The sequence below is a fragment of the Pseudophryne corroboree genome, chromosome 3 (assembly GCF_028390025.1).
Source record: "Pseudophryne corroboree isolate aPseCor3 chromosome 3, aPseCor3.hap2, whole genome shotgun sequence".
Classification (NCBI taxonomy): Eukaryota; Metazoa; Chordata; class Amphibia; order Anura; family Myobatrachidae; genus Pseudophryne; species Pseudophryne corroboree.
The window spans coordinates 461114314-461134647 of record NC_086446.1 but is presented as its reverse complement, the minus strand read 5'-3'; the positions used below and the strand labels follow the sequence as shown (position 1 = coordinate 461134647).

At 47.2% G+C, this 20334-nt stretch overlaps 1 long non-coding RNA gene across 1 annotated transcript in view; it reads left to right on the top strand.

Annotated features, from left to right (window-relative positions):
* LOC135057904 (uncharacterized) overlaps positions 1-15869 on the top strand; it is a 131211-nt gene extending 115342 nt beyond the window's left edge. The window contains exon 2 of the long non-coding RNA XR_010244449.1: positions 15527-15869. This is a non-coding gene — a long non-coding RNA (uncharacterized LOC135057904). The remainder of the gene's footprint in view (positions 1-15526) is intronic.
* The last annotated feature ends 4465 nt before the right edge of the window (positions 15870-20334 follow it).

Genomic DNA, 20334 nt, shown 5'->3' with positions numbered 1-20334 from the left:
TTCCAGGGGACTGGAAAAGAGCAAACGTAGTCCCACTGCACAAAAGTGGAAGCAAGGAAGAGGCAAACAACTACAGACCAGTGAGTCTTACATCAGTAGTAGGGAAATTGATGGAAACACTCTTAAAAGAAAGAGTTGTAGATCATCTCAAATCCGGCAATTTACTGGATCCCAAACAGCATGGATTCACTGGGGGAAGATCATGTCAAACAAATCTTATTGACTTTTTTGATTGTGTGACTAAAGTGATGGATAAAGGTGGAGCCATGGATATAGCTTATCTTGACTTTAGTAAGGCTTTTGACACAGTTCCACATCGCAGACTGCTAAATAAACTTGAAAGTTTGGGATTGGATATTAGGATTATTGAATGGATAAGATCGTGGTTGAAGGATAGAAAACAGAGAGTTGTGGTAAATGGAGTGCATTCACAGGAGGGAAATGTTACCAGTGGAGTACCCCAGGGATCTGTACTTGGACCAGTGCTTTTCAATATCTTTATTGGTGACATTGCAAATGGGATTAAAGGGAAAGTATGCCTTTTTGCAGATGACACAAAGGTATGCAACAGGGTAGACACACCAGGTGGGGTAAAACAAATGATTGAGGATCTAGGTAGACTAGAGGAATGGTCAAGAGTCTGGCAATTACAGTTTAATGCCAAAAAATGCAAAATCATGCACTTGGGTCTCAAAAATCCTAAAGCTAAATACAGTATTAATGGCACTATACTGGAAACTACTGAGGAGGAAAGGGATCTAGGAGTCACTATTTCAGATGACTTAAAGGCAGGTAAGCAATGTAACAAGGCAATGAGGAAGGCTAGTCAGATGCTTGGCTGCATTGGGAGAGGAATCAGCAGCAGAAAGAAAGAAGTAATAATGCCACTGTATAGGTCATTGGTACGGCCTCATCTAGAATACTGTATTCAGTTCTGGAGGCCATATCTTCAAAAGGATATTAATACATTAGAAACTGTACAAAGGAGGGCAACTAAAATGGTGCATGGCCTACATCACAAAACATACCCAGAAAGACTAAGAAATCTCAATATGTATAGTTTGGAGCAGAGAAGAGAAAGGGGGGACATGATAGAAACTTTCAAATATATGAAGGGTTTTAACAAAGTCCAGGAGGGAAACATTCTCCAAATGAAGAGAAGCAATAGGACACGAGGACATGCACTGAGACTGGAGGGGGGGAGGTTCAGGGGAAATTTGCGGAAAAATTATTTCACAGAAAGGGTAGTGGACAAGTGGAATAGCCTCCCATCAGAGGTGGTAGAGGCTAAGACAGTAGAGCAATTTAAACATGCATGGGATAGACATAAGGATATCCTTACAAAGAAATAAGGAACAAATAAGGTTAGTGATAAAAAAAAAATAATATATAAAAAAAAAAAAGGGGCAGACTAGATGGGCCAAGTGGTTCTTATCTGCCGACAAATTCTATGAGGTAAAAAAGTCGACTTCCCAGCTGTTGCTGTGGATACGAGGTCCGAGAGACCGTCCCCAAACAATTCCTCACCCTTATAAGGCAAAACCTCCATGTGCCTTTTAGAATCAGCATCACCTGTCCACTGCCGAGTCCATAATACTCTCCTGGCAGAAATGGACATTGCATTAATTCTAGATGCCAGCCGGCAAATGTCCCTCTGTGCATCCCTCATATATAAGACAACGTCTTTTATATGCTCTATGGTTAGCAAAATAGTATCCCTGTCAAGGGAATCAATGTTATCTGACAGAGTATCAGACCAAGCAGCTGCAGCACTACACATCCATGCTGAAGCAATTGCAGGTCTCAGTATAGTACCTGAGTGTGTATACACAGACTTCAGGATAGCCTCCTGCTTTCTATCTGCAGGCTCCTTTAAGGCGGCCGTATCCTGAGACGGCAGTGCCACCTTTTTTGATAAGCGTGTGAGCGCCTTGTCCACCCTAGGGGAAGTTTCCCAACGTAACCTGTCCGTTGGCGGGAAAGGGTACGCCATTAGTAACCTCTTAGAAATCACTAATTTCTTATCTGGGGAACACCACGCTTCTTCACACAATTCATTTAACTCATCAGATGGGGGAAAAGTCACTGGCTGCTTTTTCTCCCCAAACATAATACCCTTTTTAGTGGTAACCGGGTTAACGTCAGAAATGTGCAACACATTTTTCATTGCCGTAATCATGCATCGGATGGCCCTTGTGGACTGTACATTTGTCTCATCCTCGTCTACACTGGAGTCAGACTCCGTGTCGACATCTGTGTCTGCCATCTGAGGTAGCGGGCGTTTTTGAGCCCCTGATGGCCTCTGAGACGCCTGGGCAGGCGCGGGCTGAGATGCCGGCTGTCCCAAAGCTGTTACGTCATCGAACCTTTTATGCAAGGAGTTGACACTGTCGGTTAATACCTTCCACATATCCATCCACTCTGGTGTCGGCCCCGCAGGGGGCGACATCACACTTATCGGCTCTTGCTCCGCCTCCACGTAAGCGTCCTCAACAAACATGTCGACACAGCCGTACCGACACACCGCACACACACAGGGAATGCTCTGACTGAGGACAGGACCCCACAAAGTCCTTTGGGGAGACAGAGAGAGAGTATGCCAGCACACACCAGAGCGCTGCGGAGCCCGTCTATTCCCCATGGTCCTTACGGAGTTCCCAGCATCCACTAGGACGTCAGAGAAAACATGTTAAGGACCTATCCACATGATATTGGTGGAGCTTCAAACTAGGAGGCTTAGAAATATTAAATTTCTTGTCCACCGGTCTCCCATCCCTTAATTCAAGTACCTCATCTATCGTTAAAGCGTATGGCACTAGTCCTGACTTTCTATGACCTTGAGGTACTTGTGAGCACACCCAGCATTCCGTTTGGTTTAAAACCTTACCCACTAATGAGTGATAGTCACTCAATGGATGACGGTCCATGTTGATATTAATGCTGGACTGACATCTCTGGATGCACCCGTCCTCAACTATATTTTCACAATTCCTACAGATACAATTCTCTTCAGCTAACAATCCTTCACAATGTCTCTTAGTGTCATGGCTACCAGATCGTTTTCTGATACTCGCCTTTGCTCGGTGATTGTGTTGCTCTCGGAATTCTACGAATCCATCCTGGTCATCAGAACCCATTCCAGATCCTTTCTCGACCTCTCTGGTACTCTCACCGAAACAGACTGCTCTGGTCAACAACAGGGTCAACAGGAAAACACGGAATGCAGTCTCTTGGGGCAAGTCCATCTTGAAGGAGGAGAAAGAAAGAGTTGTAATGGGGGAAAGAAAATAATTAGGAGGGAAAGAAAACTTTGCGCGACAACCGCCTCTGATCCTGTAGATCTCTGTGCTCAGGTGCCGTGACAACAGTCCTGCCTCTCAACCTTCCCAGAACAGACACTCCAGTGATATGGTTTCCTCCACACTCTGCTCTTTGTCACGGGCTTTCTCTGGGTCAGCGACCTTCTTACAGTGGGACGAGTGGACCCAAGTCTCCCTCTCGGCAACCTTCAATGCTGTTGTGCTGGTCAGTAAGACTTGGTACGGTCCTTCCCACCGGTCAATCAGGCAACCTGAGCGTAGAAAATTGTGAATCATTACATAATCCCCAGGTTCAATGTCATGACAATTACTGTCTGGCAGATCAGGAATCACTAGCTTTAGATTGCTGTTTTGATTCCTCAACTGCTTGCTCATCTTAACCAAATACTTTACAGTTACTTCATTGTTACATTTCAAATCATCCTGGGGGTCAATCATTACATGGGGTTGTCGACCAAAAAGAATCTCAAAGGGTGACAGGTTAAGAGGGGACCTGGGAGTGGTTCTGATGCTGTACAGTACAAGTGGCAAAGCTTCTGGCCACAACAATCCAGTTTCAGCCATCACTTTGCTCAACTTGTTCTTAATAGTGCTGTTTTCTCTGACGTCCTAGTGGATGCTGGGGACTCCGTAAGGACCATGGGGAATAGCAGCTCCGCAGGAGACTGGGCACAGCTAAGAAAGATTTAGGACTACCTAGTGTGCACTGGCTCCTCCCACCATGACCCTCCTCCAGACTTCAGTTAGAATCCTGTGCCCGGCTGAGCTGGATGCACACTAGGGGCTCTCCTGAGCTCCTAGAGAGAAAGTATATTTTAGGTTTTTTATTTTACAGTGAGATCTGCTGGCAACAGACTCACTGCAGCGAGGGACTAAGGGGAGAAGAAGCGAACCTACCTAACTGGTGGTAGCTTGGGCTTCTTAGGCTACTGGACACCATTAGCTCCAGAGGGATCGACCGCATGGAACCGGCCATTGGTGTTCGGTCCCGGAGCCGCGCCGCCGGCCCCCTTACAGAGCCAGAAGCAAGAAGAATCCGGAAAATCGGCGGCAGAAGACATCAGTCTTCACCAAGGTAGCGCACAGCACTGCAGCTGTGCGCCATTGCTCCTCATACACACTTCACACTCCGGTCACTGAGGGTGCAGGGCGCTGGGGGGCGTGCCCTGAGCAGCAATAAAAACACCTTGGCTGGCAAATATATCACAATATATAGCCCCAGAGGCTATATATGTGATAAATACCCCTGCCAGAATCCATAAAAAAGCGGGAGAAAAGTCAGCGAAAAAGGGGCGGAGCTATTTCCCTCAGCACACTGGCGCCATTTTCTCTTCACAGTGCAGCTGGAAGACAGCTCCCCAGGCTCTCCCCTGTAGTTTTCAGGCTCAAAGGGTTAAAAAGAGAGGGGGGGGGCACTAAATTTAGGCGCAATATTGTTTATACAAGCAGCTATTGGGGGAAAAATCACTCAGTTATAGTGTTAATCCCTGCATTATATAGCGCTCTGGTGTGTGCTGGCATACTCTCTCTCTGTCTCCCCAAAGGACTTTGTGGGGTCCTGTCTTCAGTCAGAGCATTCCCTGTGTGTGTGCTGTGTGTCGGTACGGCTGTGTCGACATGTGGGATGAGGAAGGTTACGTGGAGGTGGAGCAGAGGCCGATAAATGGGATGTCGCCCCCTGTGGGGCCGACACCAGAGTGGATGGATAGGTGGAAGGTATTAACCGACAATGTCAACTCCTTACAAGGCTGGATGACGTAAAACAGCTGTGGGACAGCCGGCTTCTCAGCCCGCGCCTGCCCAGGCGTCTCAAAGGCCATCAGGGGCTCAAAAAGCGCCCGTTACCTCAGATGGCAGACACAGATGTCGACACGGAGTCTGACTCCAGTGTCGACGAGGTTGAGACATATACACAATCCACTAGGAACATCCGTTACATGATCTCGGCAATGAAAAATGTGTTACGCATTTCTGACATGAACCCAAGTACCACATAAAAGGGGTTTTATTTTTGGGGAGAAAAAGCAGCCAGTGTTTTGTTCCCCCATCAGATGAATGAATGAAGTGTGTAAAGTAGCGTGGGTTCCCCCAATAAGAAACTGGTAATTTCTAAAAAGTTACTGATGGCGTACCCTTTCCCGCCAGAGGATAGGTCACGTTGGGAGATATCCCTTAGGGTCGATAAGGCGCTCACACGTTTGGCAAAAAAAGTGGCACTGCCGTCTTAGGATACGGCCACCTTGAAGGAGCCTGCTGATAAAAAACAGGAGGCTATCCTGAAGTCTGTATATACACACTCATCCTATCCTGCAATTGCCTCAGCATAAATAGTGCTGCTGCAGCGTGGTCTGATACCCTGTCAGATAATATTAATACTCTAAGACAGGGATAATAGTTTGCTAACATAGAGCATATTAAAGACGTCATCTTATATATAAAGGATGCAACGAGGGATATTTGCCGGCTGGCATCCAGAATAAATGCAATGTCCATTCTGCCAGGAGGGTATTAGAAACCCGGCAGTGGACAGGTGATGCTGCCTATAAAAGGCACATGGAGATTCTGCCTTATAAGGGTGAGGAATTGTTTGGGGATGGTCTCTGGGACCTCGTATCCACAGCAACAGCTGGGAAGGAAAAAATTTTACCTCAGGTTTCCTCACAGCCTAAGAAAGCACCGTATTTTCAGGTACAGTCCTTTCGGCTTCAGAAAAGCAAGCGGGTCAAAGGCGCTTCCTTTCTGCACAGAGACAAGGGAAGAAGGAAAAAGCTGCACCAGCAGCCAGTTCCCAGGATCAAAAATCTTCCCCCGCTTCCTCTGAGTCCACCGCTTGACGTTAGGGCTCCACAGGTGGAGACAGGTGCGGTAGGGGCGCGTCTCGGGAACTTCAGGGACCAGTGGGTTTGCCCACAGGTGGATCCCTAGGTTCTGCAAATAGTATCACAGGGATACAGGCTGGAGTTCGAGGCGACTCCCCCTCGCCGTTACCTCACCTCAACCTTGCCTGCTGCCCTCGGAGAAAAGTAGTACTGGTGGCAATTCACAAGCTGCACTTCCAGCAGGTGAAATCAAGGTACCCCTCCTTCAAGGCCGGGGTTACTATTCCAAAATGTTGTGGTACCGAAACCAGACGGTTCGGTGAGACCCATTCTAAAATTGAAAGCCTTGAACACTTATATACGAAGGTTCAAGTTCGAAATGGAATCGCTCAGGGCGATTATTGCAAGCCTGGAGAATTTCATGGTATCACTGGACATCAAGGATGCTTACCTGCATGTCCCTATTTACCCTCTTCACCAGGAGTACCTCAAAATTGTGGTACAGGATTGTCATTACCAATTCCAGACGTTGCCGTTGGTCTGTCCCCGGCACCGAGGTATTTACCAAGGTAATGGCCGAAATAATTATCCCGTACTTGGACGATCTCCTTATAAAGGCGAGGTCCAGGGAGCAGTTGTTCGGCGGACTAGCACTATCTCGGGAAGTGCTACAACAGCACGGCTGGATTCTGAATATCCAAAGTCGCAGCTGGTTCCTACGACGCGTCTACTGTTCCTGAGTATGGTTCTGGACACAGAACAGGATAAAAAGGGTTTCTCCCGGAGGAGAAGTCCAAGGAGTTGTCGTCTCTAGACAGAGACCTCCTAATACGTATACAGGTGTCGGTGCATCAATGCACGCAAGCCCTGGGAAGGATGGTAGCTTCTTACGAAGAAATTCCATTCGCCAGGTCCCATACAAGGATTTTCCAGTGGGATCTGTTGGACATGTGGTCCGGGTCGCATCTTCAGATGCATCGGCGGATAACCCTGTCTCCAAGGGCCAGGGTGTCGCTGTGGTGGTGGCTGCAGAGTGCTCATCTTCTAGGGGGCCGCAGATTCGGCATACAGGACTGGGTCCTGGTGACCACGGATGCCAGCCTTCGAGGCTGGGGGGCAGTCACACAGGGAAGAAACTTCCAAGGCTATGGAAAAGTCAGGAGACTTCCCTACACATAAATATTCTGGAACTAAGGGCCATTTACAATGCCCTAAGTCAGGCTAGACCCCTGCTTCAACACCGGCCGGTGCTGATCCAGTCAGACAACATCACGGCGGTCGCTCATGTAAACGACAGGGCGGCACAAGAAGCAGGATGGCGATGGCAGAAGCCACAAGGATTCTCCGATGGGCGGAAAATCTTGTGTTAGCACTGTCAGCAGTGTTCATTCCCGGAGTGGACAACTGAGAAGCAGACTTTCTCAGAAGACACGACCTCCACCCGGGAGAGTGGGGACTTCATCCAGAAGTCTTCCAAATGATTGTACACCGTTGGGAAAGGCCACAGGTGGACATTATGGCATCCCGCCTCAACTAAAAGTTACAAAGATCTCAGAGGACCCATGGCCTCTGCCGCTCAGACAGGACCTGCTGCAGCAGGGGGCCTGTCTGTTCCAAGACGTTCCGCGGCTGCGTTGGACGGCATGGCGGTTGAACGCCGGATCCTGAAGGAAAAGGGAATTCCGGAGGAAGTTATCCCTACGCTATTTAAAGCTAGGAAAGAAGTGAACGCTAACCATTATCACCGCATATGGCGGAAATATGTTGCGTACTGTGAGGCCAGGAAGGCCCCAAAGGAGAAATTTCAGCTAGGTCGATTTCTGCATTTCCTACAGTCAGAGGTGACTATGGGCCTACAATTGGGTTCCATTGAGGTCCAGATTTCGGCTCTATCGATTTTCTTCCAAAATGGAATTGGCTTCACTGCCTGAAGTTCAGACTTTTGTTAAGGGAGGGCTGCATAGTCAGCCCCCGTTTGTGCCTCCAGTGGCACCGTGGGATCTCAACGTGGTGTTGGATTTCCTGAAGTCGCATTGGGTTGAGCCACTTAAATCCGTGGAGCTATAATACCTCACGTGGAAAGTGGTCATTCTGTGGGCCTTGGCGTCGGCCAGGCGTGTATCAGAATTGACAAAAGCCCTTATCTGTATTTTATATGGGAAAGGCGAAATTGAGGACTCGTTCCCAATTCCTTCCTAAGGTGGTATCAGTTTTTCATGTGAACCAACCTATTGTGGTGCCTGCGGCTACTTGGGACTTGGAGGATTCCAAGTTACTGGACGTAGTCAGGGCCCTGAAAAGTATATGTTTCCAGGACAGCTGGAGTCAGGAAGACTGACTCGCTGTTTATCTTGTATGCACCCAACAAGCTGGGTGCTCCTGCTTCTAAGCAGACTATTGCTCGCTGGATCTGTAGCACGATTCAACTTGCACATTCTGCGGCTGGACTGCCGCACCCTAAATCTGTAAAAGCCCATTCCACGAGGAAAGTGGGCTCTTCTTGGGCGGCTGCCTGAGGGGTCTCGGCTTTACAACTTTGCCGAGCTGCTACTTGGTCAGGGGCAAACACGTTTGCAAAATTCTATAAATTTGATACCCTGGCTGAGGAGGACCTGGAGTTCTCTCATTCGGTGCTGCAGAGTCATCCGCACTCTCCCGCCCGTTTGGGAGCTTTGGTATAATCCCCATGGTCCTTACAGGGTCCCCAGCATCCACTAGGACGTCAGAGAAAATAAGATTTTACTCACCGGTAATTCTATTTCTCGTAGTCCGTAGTGGATGCTGGGCGCCCGTCCCAAGTGCGGACTGTCTGCAATACTTGTATATAGTTATTGTTAACTACAAGGGTTATTGTTGAGCCATCTTTTGAGAGGCTCTGTTGTGTTCATACTGTTAACTGGGTATATTATCACGAGTTATACGGTGTGATTGGTGTGGCTGGTATGAGTCTTACCCGGGATTCAAAATCCTTCCTTATTGTGTCAGCTCTTCCGGGCACAGTATCCTTACTGAAGTCTGGAGGAGGGTCATGGTGGGAGGAGCCAGTGCACACCAAGTAGTCCTAAATCTTTCTTAGCTGTCCCAGTCTCCTGCGGAGCCGCTATTCCCCATGGTCCTTACGGAGTCCCCAGCATCCACTACGGACTACGAGAAATAGATTTACCGGTGAGTAAAATCTTATTTACTCTTTCCACTTTCGCACTCGCCTGTGGGCGGTACGGAGTATGCAGCTTACTAGTAATTCCCATTAATTTGCACATTACCTGAAAGACTTCACCTGTAAAATGGGTACCCATATCACTTTCGATTATCCTAGGGATACCATACCTGCACACAAATTCCTGCACAATTTTCTTTGCAGTAAACACAGCAGTATTTGTGGCAGCGGGGAACGCTTCAACCCAATTTGAAAACACATCAATACAAACCAATACATACTTAAAATTTCTACAAGGTGGCAATTGTATGAAATCAATTTGTATTACCTGAAAAGGGCTGTCCGTTGGCGGGATATGGGATGGTTCAGTTGGTATCGCCTTTCCAATATTCTTCCTCAAGCAGGTGAGGCATGTTATTGCTCTCTTACCCGCATGAGAAGAAAATACTGGCGCGCACCAGTAGGCTCTTACCAATTTGCACATACCTTCTTTGCCTAGATGAGTCAGACCATGTGCCGCCTCAGCTAAACTTGGAAGGTATGCTCTGGGTGCCACTGGCTTACCCTGTCCAGAGTCCTGAGGACTCCTGGCCATATCCTTTTGACCTCCAGACTGCCTTTTCCTGTGGGGAACACAAATTTTGCATTTCACTCAATTTCTGTGTGTTGACGGTATTGAATACCATCAGTTGTGTGATGTCTGTCTGTATGGGGGTACTGGCTGCTGATTTAGCAGCTTCGTCTGCCCGGCTGTTACCAAGTGACACTGGGTCTTGGCTGTATGTGTGGGCTTTACACTTGATAACAGCCACTCTGTCAGGTTCCTATATCGCTGTTAGAAGTCTTTTGATGTGGGTCGCATGTGCCACGGGTGTGCCAGCTGCCGTCATGAAATTTCTGAGGCGCCATAGGGCCTCGAAATCATGTACTACTCCAAAGGCATACCTAGAATCCGTGTAAATATTGGCTGACTTACCCTTAGCCAATTCACACGCTCTGGTTAGGGCGACCAGCTCAGCAACTTGTGCTGAGTGTGGTGGGCCCAGGGGTTCCGCTTCTATGGTACCTTTGTCATCTACGACTGCGTATCCAGTACACAAGTCTCCCGAGTCCGTCTGTCTGTGGCAACTACCGTCAGTGTAAAAAGTAAAATCTACACCTTCCAGTGGGTTGTCACTGATGTCGGGCCTTGCAGTGAAATTTTGGTTCAAATATTCCATACAATCATGTGTGTCCGTGTCTGTACTAAATCCTCCTTCACCATCACTCTCATCCCCCACCCTTTGTGCCTGTCCAGGCACACCCGGGAGATACGTTGCAGGATTTAGTGCGCTGCATCTCCTTATGGTGATGTTTACAGGGGCTATTAGTGCTAATTCCCACCTTGTAAACCGTGCAGATGAGACGTGTCTGGTTTGGGCAGAATTCAGTAAGGCTGACAGTGCATGAGGTGTATGGATGGTCAGGTTGTGTCCCAACACTACATCTTCGCTTTTACTCACTAGCAATGCTATCGTTGCAACACTTCGCAAGCATGTGGGGAGAGATCGTGCTACGGTGTCTAGCTGAGCGCTGTAGTAGGCTACCGGCCTGCTGGCATCACCATGTTTCTTGGTTAAAACACCTGCCGCACATCCAGCACTTTCCGTTCCGTACAGTTCAAAGGGTTTCCCATAATCTGGCATACCTAATGCTGGTGCCTGCGATAGGCACTGTTTGAGTCTCTCAAATGCCAGTTCGGACTCATCTGTGTGCGAAATCCAATCTGGTTTGTTTGATGAGACCATCTCTTGTAAAGGTAAGGCTAGTATGGAAAACCCTGGGATCCAGTTGCGGCAGTGCCCACACATTCCTAGGAAAGTGCGGATCTGTTGCTGGGTTTGTGGCAGAGTCATGTCGCGAATCGCCTGTATTCTATCAGCGGTGAGGTGTCTCAGTCCTTGTGTCAAACAATGTCCCAAATATTTTACCTTGGTCTGGCATAACTGTAACTTATCCTTTGAAACCTTGTGTCCCGTATTAGAAAGATGAAACAGAAGCTGTTTCGTGTCTCTCAAGGACGCTTCAAGTGAATCAGAACACAGCAGTAAGTCATCTACATACTGTATTAATACTGATCCGCTCTCAGGTTGAAAGGATTGTAAACAATCATGCAAAGCCTGTGAGAAAATACTTGGGCTGTCAATGAAACCTTGTGGTAAACGAGTCCAGGTGTACTGTACTCCTCTGTATGTGAATGCAAACAAATATTGACTGTCAGGGTGCAGAGGGACCGAAAAGAAAGCGGAGCAGAGGTCAATAACTGAAAAATTCCGCAGTGGGAGGGATTTGCATAAGGATGACAGCTGGATTTGGCACTATGGGGAATTGGCTCTCAACTATTTTGTTGATCCCCCTTAAATCCTGCACTAGTCTGTAACCCCTCCCCCCACTCTTTTTCACAGGGAAGATGGGACTATTGGCAGTGCTGGACGTCCTAACCAGAATGCCCTGTTGTAGCAAGCGCTTTATTACTGGGTAAACTCCTAACTCCACCTCTGGCTTCAGAGGATACTGTGGGATTTTTGGAGCTATCCTACCATCTTTTATTTGAACTACTACAGGAGCTACATTTGCCATTAATCCAGTGTCTTGTCCATCCTTGGTCCAAAGTGACTCCGGTATCTGGGAGATCATTTCCTCTACCTTGGATGGACACCTGTCTGTAACAGCAGTGTGTGACATTAACCTTTGAGGAGAGTCTAGCATATCCTGCACTTCCTGAGCGTGATTCTCGGGTATATCTAAGAACACACCTCCAGGAGTACAATATATGACGCACCCTATCTTGCACAGTAAATCTCTCCCAAGTAGATTAGTCGGAGCCGATGCAGCTAGCAAAAAGGAGTGCTTGGTCTGCAAAGGCCCTATCGTAATCTCTGCTGGTTTGCTTAAAGGATAGTATTGTACTACTCCTGTTACTCCCATGGCTGGAATTGTTTTACCAGTGGTTTTCATACCCACTGTTGAATTTAACACTGACTTGGCCGCCCCCGTATCTACAAGGAAAGGTAGTGATCTACCAGCTACATCAATTGTGACCTCGGGTTCACTTCCAAGGCTCGCAATTAATTTCACTGGCTGCAGACTACAGGTGTGGCCTGACCCCTATTGTAAGTTGTGGCCCTCCCGCAGCGCGTTGGCAGCTACAATATGTGAGGGGGGTAACAGAGAATTTTCAGAGACCTGCCAGTCTCTTTTTGGTGGGTACCTTTTGGTTTCCCCTGCATGTGGCTCATAACTCCTCCTCTGCGGTCCCTGATCCCAATTACGTGTCTCGTGTTGTTGTCTAGGGGGTTGATATACCTTATGTGGGTTTCTATAGGTGCAGTGTCGTGCAAAATGTCCTCCCTTCTGACAGTTATAACATTTTACCACATACGACTTACCGTCAGGGGTCTGGGGCTTAGGCTGAGGTGGCCTTGTTGTAAGGGCCTGTATACTCACTGCCATCAGCTTATCGCCCTGTGACTCCCTGTGTCTAATGATGTTCCGATCATGCCCGACAGCGGTCTCTCTCAAAGCAGCCACCGACATACCTCTCCAGTTTGGTTGAGTGGTTTGTGTCCTATTTCTCAACACTTCCTTTAAACCGTCCATTAATACGGACACCGCTACCTCTCTATGGTGCACATTTTCTTCAATGTCTACAACTCCAGTGTACCTAGCCATTTCCTCTAATGCCCTATGGAAGTAGTCAGAAGCATTTTCCCCTTCTTTTTGTCTTATGGAGAAAATTTTGTTCCACTTGACAACAGTTGGGAAATATACTCCTAACTGCAGGTTGATCTGTTTAACATTTTCCTGATTGTAAGCATCAGTGAGAGGTTTCTCTTCATCTAACTTACAATCAGTAATGAATTTCAAAGGGTCAATGGTAGAGGGCAAACATGCCCGCAGTACTGTCCGCCAATCCTTGTTAGTGGGTTCAGCTGCGTTACCTAGTTCTTTAATGAACCTTTGGCATGCGGCTAGATCTTTCCTTGGATCTGGAAATTCAGACATAATTGTCCTCAATTCTGTCCGGGAGAAGGGACAATGCATTGCAATGTTCCTGACGGGAGTGACTCCCAGAGCATCAGTCTTTCCATTTGGGACTGCGATCACCCTGACAGGATTAAGTTCAATTACATCACTCTGTGTTTCTTCTACAATGTGAGGTGTAATTGTTTCCGCATAATGTACAGTTCCGTACTTACCCGTGGACACGACCTCACCTATCCCTCCACTAGGGGCCTTCGCTACTCCTCTTACTGGTTGGGCCGTGCCTACTGTAGTCTCTTGTATGGTGGCTGCTAAAGAGAGTGCTGATATCGTTGTGGGCTCATCTTCCTGGTCGCAGTCCTGAGAGAGGTTAAGGATGGGATATAACTTGCACGGGTTAGCATTAGCATCAATACACTTATCTACTTTACTCTTATCACTAATACATTTATTAAGTGCACTTTTATCATATACCAGTATGCCATTCTCTGTAGCCATTTTCTCTCCTGTTATGTATGGTGGTGGTGGTGGTGCTGTGGCTAACAGTTTTCTGATAGGGTTGGAACCAGCTGCTTGAGCTAATCCCCTTTGTATCTCACCTTCCTGTTGCCATAACTGTAAATAATCATAATGTCTAATCCGTTGCTTTCCGGATTTAATCAGACATATCCTTCTCCTTAAATTTTGCAAAACCTCAGGATTAAAACTGCCTACCCTAGGGAACTGTTCCCCATCGTTCACAGTCATACGTTCCCATTCATTGCACAAGACCTCTGCGTGTGATCCATATTTCTCACACATTATGTACCTCGCCGACCCTTTGGGCCGACAAATATCAACGTGAACCCTTGTTGATTCTCCGAGCGCTTTCACCCACTCACGCCCCTGTTGGCCTATACACCAGGCCTGTGTCCGTAACCAGTTACCAGTGCCAGTAGTACCCAACCTCGGGATCTTTTATAACCTCTATTTACTGAGAGCGTGTGGGAGTATGCTACCCCTCCCAGTAAATATCAGTTGTTGGAGATTTCCTGAGTGAACAGCGAAACTCCCTTAAAATAAAAAAAACCTACACAAATCACGTTTACCTGTACAATTAGCGTCTATGATCCCGCAGCAAATTTAGTGGGTATCAAGGTGAACTAACTAATGTACACAGTAGTGTGCGGTCCAGTCGCACTGCGTATAAGTAACTATTACTTATCCGCTGCACGACCAACGGAATCGGTTGTTTAGGCTGCGAAACCTCAGCCGTAGCGTATTCTCAAAACGGGCCTATATGGGTACTACGCAAACCCCCGGGGCTGCGCTCACTACCTCTGACCTTTCTTAAGTCAGGGTTTTCAGAACTTCATTACTTACCTTAAACGGATTTCTGACTTTCGCCGACCTTTTGGTCTGCTGTAATACTACCTTGCTCCTTTATACCTTATACAATGTTAACGTGAGAAAGCCACTCCCACGCCACCAAGTGTCCACTCACCTGATGTGGTCTCCGACGGGATCCCGAATTATGGGTTCACAAAAAAACTTTATTTTTTTCACACTCACTCCTGCTCACTCATATGCACTTTGATTTTTCTGTACAGAAAATTACTTTCATTCAGGTAAAACAGGCTAATCCCAGAGGTGATGTAATAGGAGAAGGATCTTTTAAACTAAAATTTTGGAAACTGAACAAATTTGTGCTATTATCGCGTGGCTTCCGTATCACTCAAACTAAAACAATGTTATTGTGTGATTTGTATTTAGTGGGCGTATCCGTACGCACGTTGCGTAAACACGCCACGTGTGTAGGCCTCTGTGTTGCGTACGCTATCTCGCACGTGGTCCGAGACACGTATACAAAGGCCGGATGCGTCCGCAGCAATACAAATAACACGCTTCTATAAATGCAAACGATATGTAACTATAATCGCTTACCAAGCACCACACAGTATCTCCTGTATAAACCTTTATAACTGGGTCAGGCTGCGTGTGTGCCTTACAATTACTTCCTTAAATATTACTTTTTACTTTTAACGAAATAGCAACAAATTTCTCAGCACGTGATCAATGCTAATGGCAAACAGAAATGTAGATATGCGAAAATACACAGATAAAATACAAATGCGTGCGTGTGTTGCGTGCGCAGTTGAAACCAAACAGAAATTTAAACAGATTTAAAAAACGATAAGAAATAATAGCTTTGCGTTCTTACCTTTCAGTTTCGGATCCCACCAGCATCCCTACAAACCAAGCGGAGCAGACGTCTATCTAATCAGCACTACTGTATCCCCGACCACCAAACGGCTAACAGGGATACTACCTTCCCGCCCTTTGCTGATAGATAAAAGTCTGCCTTGTCCTGCTAGGCTGCGGATATGAGGAGGACCGGACGAGCCCTCAATTGATAATGTCAAATATTACCTTTAAACATGAAGCTATATACCAATACCGTGAAGCCGTAATGGCCGCTAGGCCACGTGCACGTGTTACGCACTTTGCACGCTATTTGCGTACAGGGTCCTGCACGTGGTACGCACTTGGCAATAAACAGTGAAAACACAAGACCTGGTTTGGATTTAAAACCGCAGCAGTTCTAACACTGCCGTGGATTATTTAGAGAAAAAGGGGAAACACAATACAAGTTATACACTACAAACTAACAGAGAAATCTAAACAGAATAACAGAATATACATGAACAAAAGCGAACGATCGCAAACAAGAGCGGACAGAATGAGAACACAATGAGAACAAATGGCGAACAAAATGGATAACAAAATGGCTACAGAGAATAATACATACGTGGGGATGATTCGCAAGCGCGTCCTGGATCCAGCCCTCAGCATTCAGAGAGAAAGCCTTCAGAGAGAGTGACTGGACAGGCAATGGTGGTCTTTATATACACAACATACATTCACAACACAATGGTCCCTACAATCTCATTGTTCATTGGACACAGGAATGTGTCTCCACATTATAGCAAAGGTCATAGGTGGATTGAACAGGTGGGCTGTGTCTTTCTCCAACTGCTCTGGTGGGAGGTATCCTCAGGTTTCCCGCCGCATGTGTAATTTATTGCAAATACAATATGTGTTCATAAACTACTTTTGTACATAACTATACGCAGGAGCGAGCGATCCTTTCCTAACTAGCATCGGAATGTTACTCATAAAATACCCTATAGCTGGATACTAAACACCACCTTTCAACCTTTGTCTGACCCTTCCTATCATGCAAAGAGGAATCTCTCTGTCCAGGAACCGTTTAAACTAAACATACTTGCTGACATTGTCTAGGGGAATATTTACTACAATATACACTATATGGGTTAAATATGTTATGATCGAGTCGCACGCTAGACGCTTACAAACTCTACCGTAAATGCGCATACACCGCACGTGATCGCCGGAGCGATCTTACGCAAATTGCGGATATGTGCACGGCAGAGCGTGTGCACGTGCAGCGGGCATGTGCATGAGGGGTTAGTACAAGACATATGTATCAGGATATTTTTCGACTTTGACAATACATACATACATACGTAGTACACACACACACACACACACACACTCCACTAATAGTCTGCCACTAATTTACATATAATTACAATCATTTATTTTCCCCAAAGAGACTACATATATTTCCAGCTGTAGTGTATCCAATACAAACATTATTATTACATTTTATTTCTAGGGCGCCACAAGTGTTTCGCAGCGCCGTACAGAGGACAGTACAGGGAGACAAAACTTAGTATTACAGTAAATAACAGAAAATAAGATTTTACTCACCGGTAAATCTATTTCTCGTAGTCTGTAGTGGATGCTGGGAACTCCGTAAGGACCATGGGGAATAGCGGGCTCCGAAGGAGGCTGGGCACTCTAGAAAGATTTATGACTACCTGGTGTGCACTGGCTCCTCCCACTATGACCCTCCTCCAAGCCTCAGTTAGGACACTGTGCCCGGACGAGCTGACATAATAAGGAAGGATTTTGAATCCCGGGTAAGACTCATACCAGCCACACCAATCACACCGTATAACTCGTGATACTATACCCAGTTAACAGTATGAATATAACTGAGCCTCTCAACAGATGGCTCAACAATAACCCTTTAGTTAGGCAATAACTATATACAAGTATTGCAGACAATCCGCACTTGGGATGGGCGCCCAGCATCCACTACGGACTACGAGAAATAGATTTACCGGTGAGTAAAATCTTATTTTCTCTGACGTCCTAGTGGATGCTGGGAACTCCGTAAGGACCATGGGGATTATACCAAAGCTCCCAAACGGGCGGGAGAGTGCGGGTGACTCTGCAGCACCGAATGAGAGAACTCCAGGTCCTCCTCAGCCAGGGTATCAATTTTGTAGAATTTTGCAAACGTGTTTGCCCCTGACCAAATAACAGCTCGGCAAAGTTGTAAAGCCGAGACCCCTCGGGCAGCCGCCCAAGATGAGCCCACCTTCCCTGTGGAATGGGCTTTCACTGATTTAAGATGCGGCAGTCCAGCCACAGAATGCGCCTGCTGAATCGTGTCACAGATCCAGCGAGCGATAGTCTGCTTAGAAGCAGGAGCACCCAGCCTGTTGGGTGCATACAGGATAAATAGCGAGTCAATTTTCCTGACTCTAGCCGTCCTGGAAACATAATTTTTCAAGGCCCTGACTACGTCCAGTAACTTGGAATCCTCCAAGTCCCTAGTAGCCGCAGGCACCACAATAGGTTGGTTCAAGTGAAAAGCTGATACCACCGTGAGATATTTTAGATCCACGGTTTTTAGTGGTTCAAACCAATGTGATTTTAAGAAACTCAACACCACGTTGAGATCCCAAGGTGCCACTGGAGGCACAACCGGGGGCTGAATATGCAGCACTCCTTTTACAATGTCTGAACTTCAGGTACTGAAGCTAATGCTTTCTGGAAGAAAATCGACAGAGCCGAGATCTGTATCTTAATGGAGCCTAATTTTAGGCCCATAGACACTCCTGCTTGTAGGAAATGCAGAAATCGACCTAGTTGAAATTCCTCTGTTGGGGCCTTTTTTGGCCTCACACCAAGCAACATATTTCCGCCATATGCGGTGATAATGTTTTGCAGTTACATCTTTCCTGGCTTGAATCAGCGTAGGAATGACTTCCTCCGGAATGCCCTTTTCCTTTAGGATCCGGCGTTCAACCGCCATGCCATCAACACGTAGCCGCGGTAAGTCTTGGAACAGACAGGGCCCCTGCTGCAGCAGGTCCTGTCTGAGCGGCAGAGGCCATGGGTCCTCTGATATATTTTCTTGAAGTTCTGGGTACCAGGCTCTTCTTGGCCAATCCGGAACCACGAGTATCGTTCTTACTCCTCGCCTTCTTATTATTCTCAGTACCTTTGGTATGAGAGGCAGAGGGGGGAACCCATAAAACGACTGGTACACCCACGGTGTTACCAGAGCGTCCACAGCTATCGCCTGAAGGTCCTTTGACCTGGCGCAATATCTTTTATAGCTTTTCGTTGAGGCGGGACGCCTTCATGTCCACCTGTGGCCTTTCCCAATGGTGTACAATCCTTTGGAAGACTTCTGGATGAAGTCCCCACACTCTCGGGTGGAAGTCGTGTCTGCTGAGAAGATCTGCTTCCCAGTTGTCCACTCCGGGAATGAACACTGCTGACAGTGCTAACACATGATTTTCCGCCCATCGGAGAATCCTTGTGGCTTCTGCCATCGCCATCCTGCTTCTTGTGCCGCCCTGTTGGTTTACATGGGCGACTGCCGTGATGTTGCCTGATTGGATCAGGACCGGCTGGTTTTGAAGCAGAGGCCTTGCCTGACTCAGGGCATTGTAAATGGCCCTCTGTTCCAGAATATTTATGTAGGGAGGTCACCTGACTTGACCAAAGTCCCTGGAAGTTTCTTCCCTGTGTGACTGCCCCCCAGCCTCAAAGGCTGGCATCCATGGTCACTAGGACCTAGTCCTGTATGTCGAACCTGCGGCCCTCTTGAAGATGGGCACTCTGCAGCCACTACAGTAGAGATACCCTGGTCCTTGGAGACAGGGTTATCAGCCTAATGCATCTGAAGATGCGACCCGGACCACTTGTCTAACAGGTCCCCCTGAAAAGTTCTTGCATGGAACCTTCCGAATGGGATTGCTTCGTAGGAAGCTATCATTTTTCCCAGGACTCGCGTGCAATGATGCACCGATAACTGTTTTGGCTTCAGGAGGTCTCTGACTAGAGATGACAGCTCCTTGGCTTTCTCCTCCGGGAGAAACACTTATTTCTGGTCTGTGTCCAGAACCATCCCCAGGAACAGTAGACGTGTCGTAGGAACCAGCTGTGACTCTGGACTGTTTAGAATCCAACCGTGCTGTTGTAGCACTTTCCAAAATAGTGCTACCCCGACTAGCAACTGCTCCTTGGACCTCGCCCTTATAAGGAGATTGTCCAAGTACGGGATAATTAAAACTCCCCTTTTTCGAAGGAGTATCATCATTCCGGCCATTACCTTGGTAACACCCTCGGTGCCATGTACAGTCCAAATGGCAGAGTCTGGACTTGGTAATGGTAATCCTGTACCACAAATCTGAGGTACTCCTGACGAGGATAGTAAATAGGGACATGCAGGTAAGCATCCTTGATGTCCCGGGATACCATGTAATCCCCCACGTCCAGGCTTGCAATAACCGCCCTGAGCGATTCCATCTTGAACTTGAATTTTTTATGCATGTGTTCAAGGATTTTAAATATAAAGAAGGGTCACACCGAACCATGCGGTTTCGGTACCCCAAACCGTGTGGAATAGTAACCCCGTCCTTGTTGAAGTAGGGGCACCTTAAGTATTACCTGCTGGGAATACAGCTTATTAATTGCCTCTAGCACAGCCTCCCTGCCTGAGGGAGTTGTCGGCAAGGCATATTTGAGGAAACGGCGGGGGGAAGACATCTCGAATTCCAGCTTGTACCCCTGAAATACTACTTGAATGAAACAGGGATCCACCTGTGAGCGAGCCCACTGATCGCTGAAATTTTTGAGACGGCCCCCC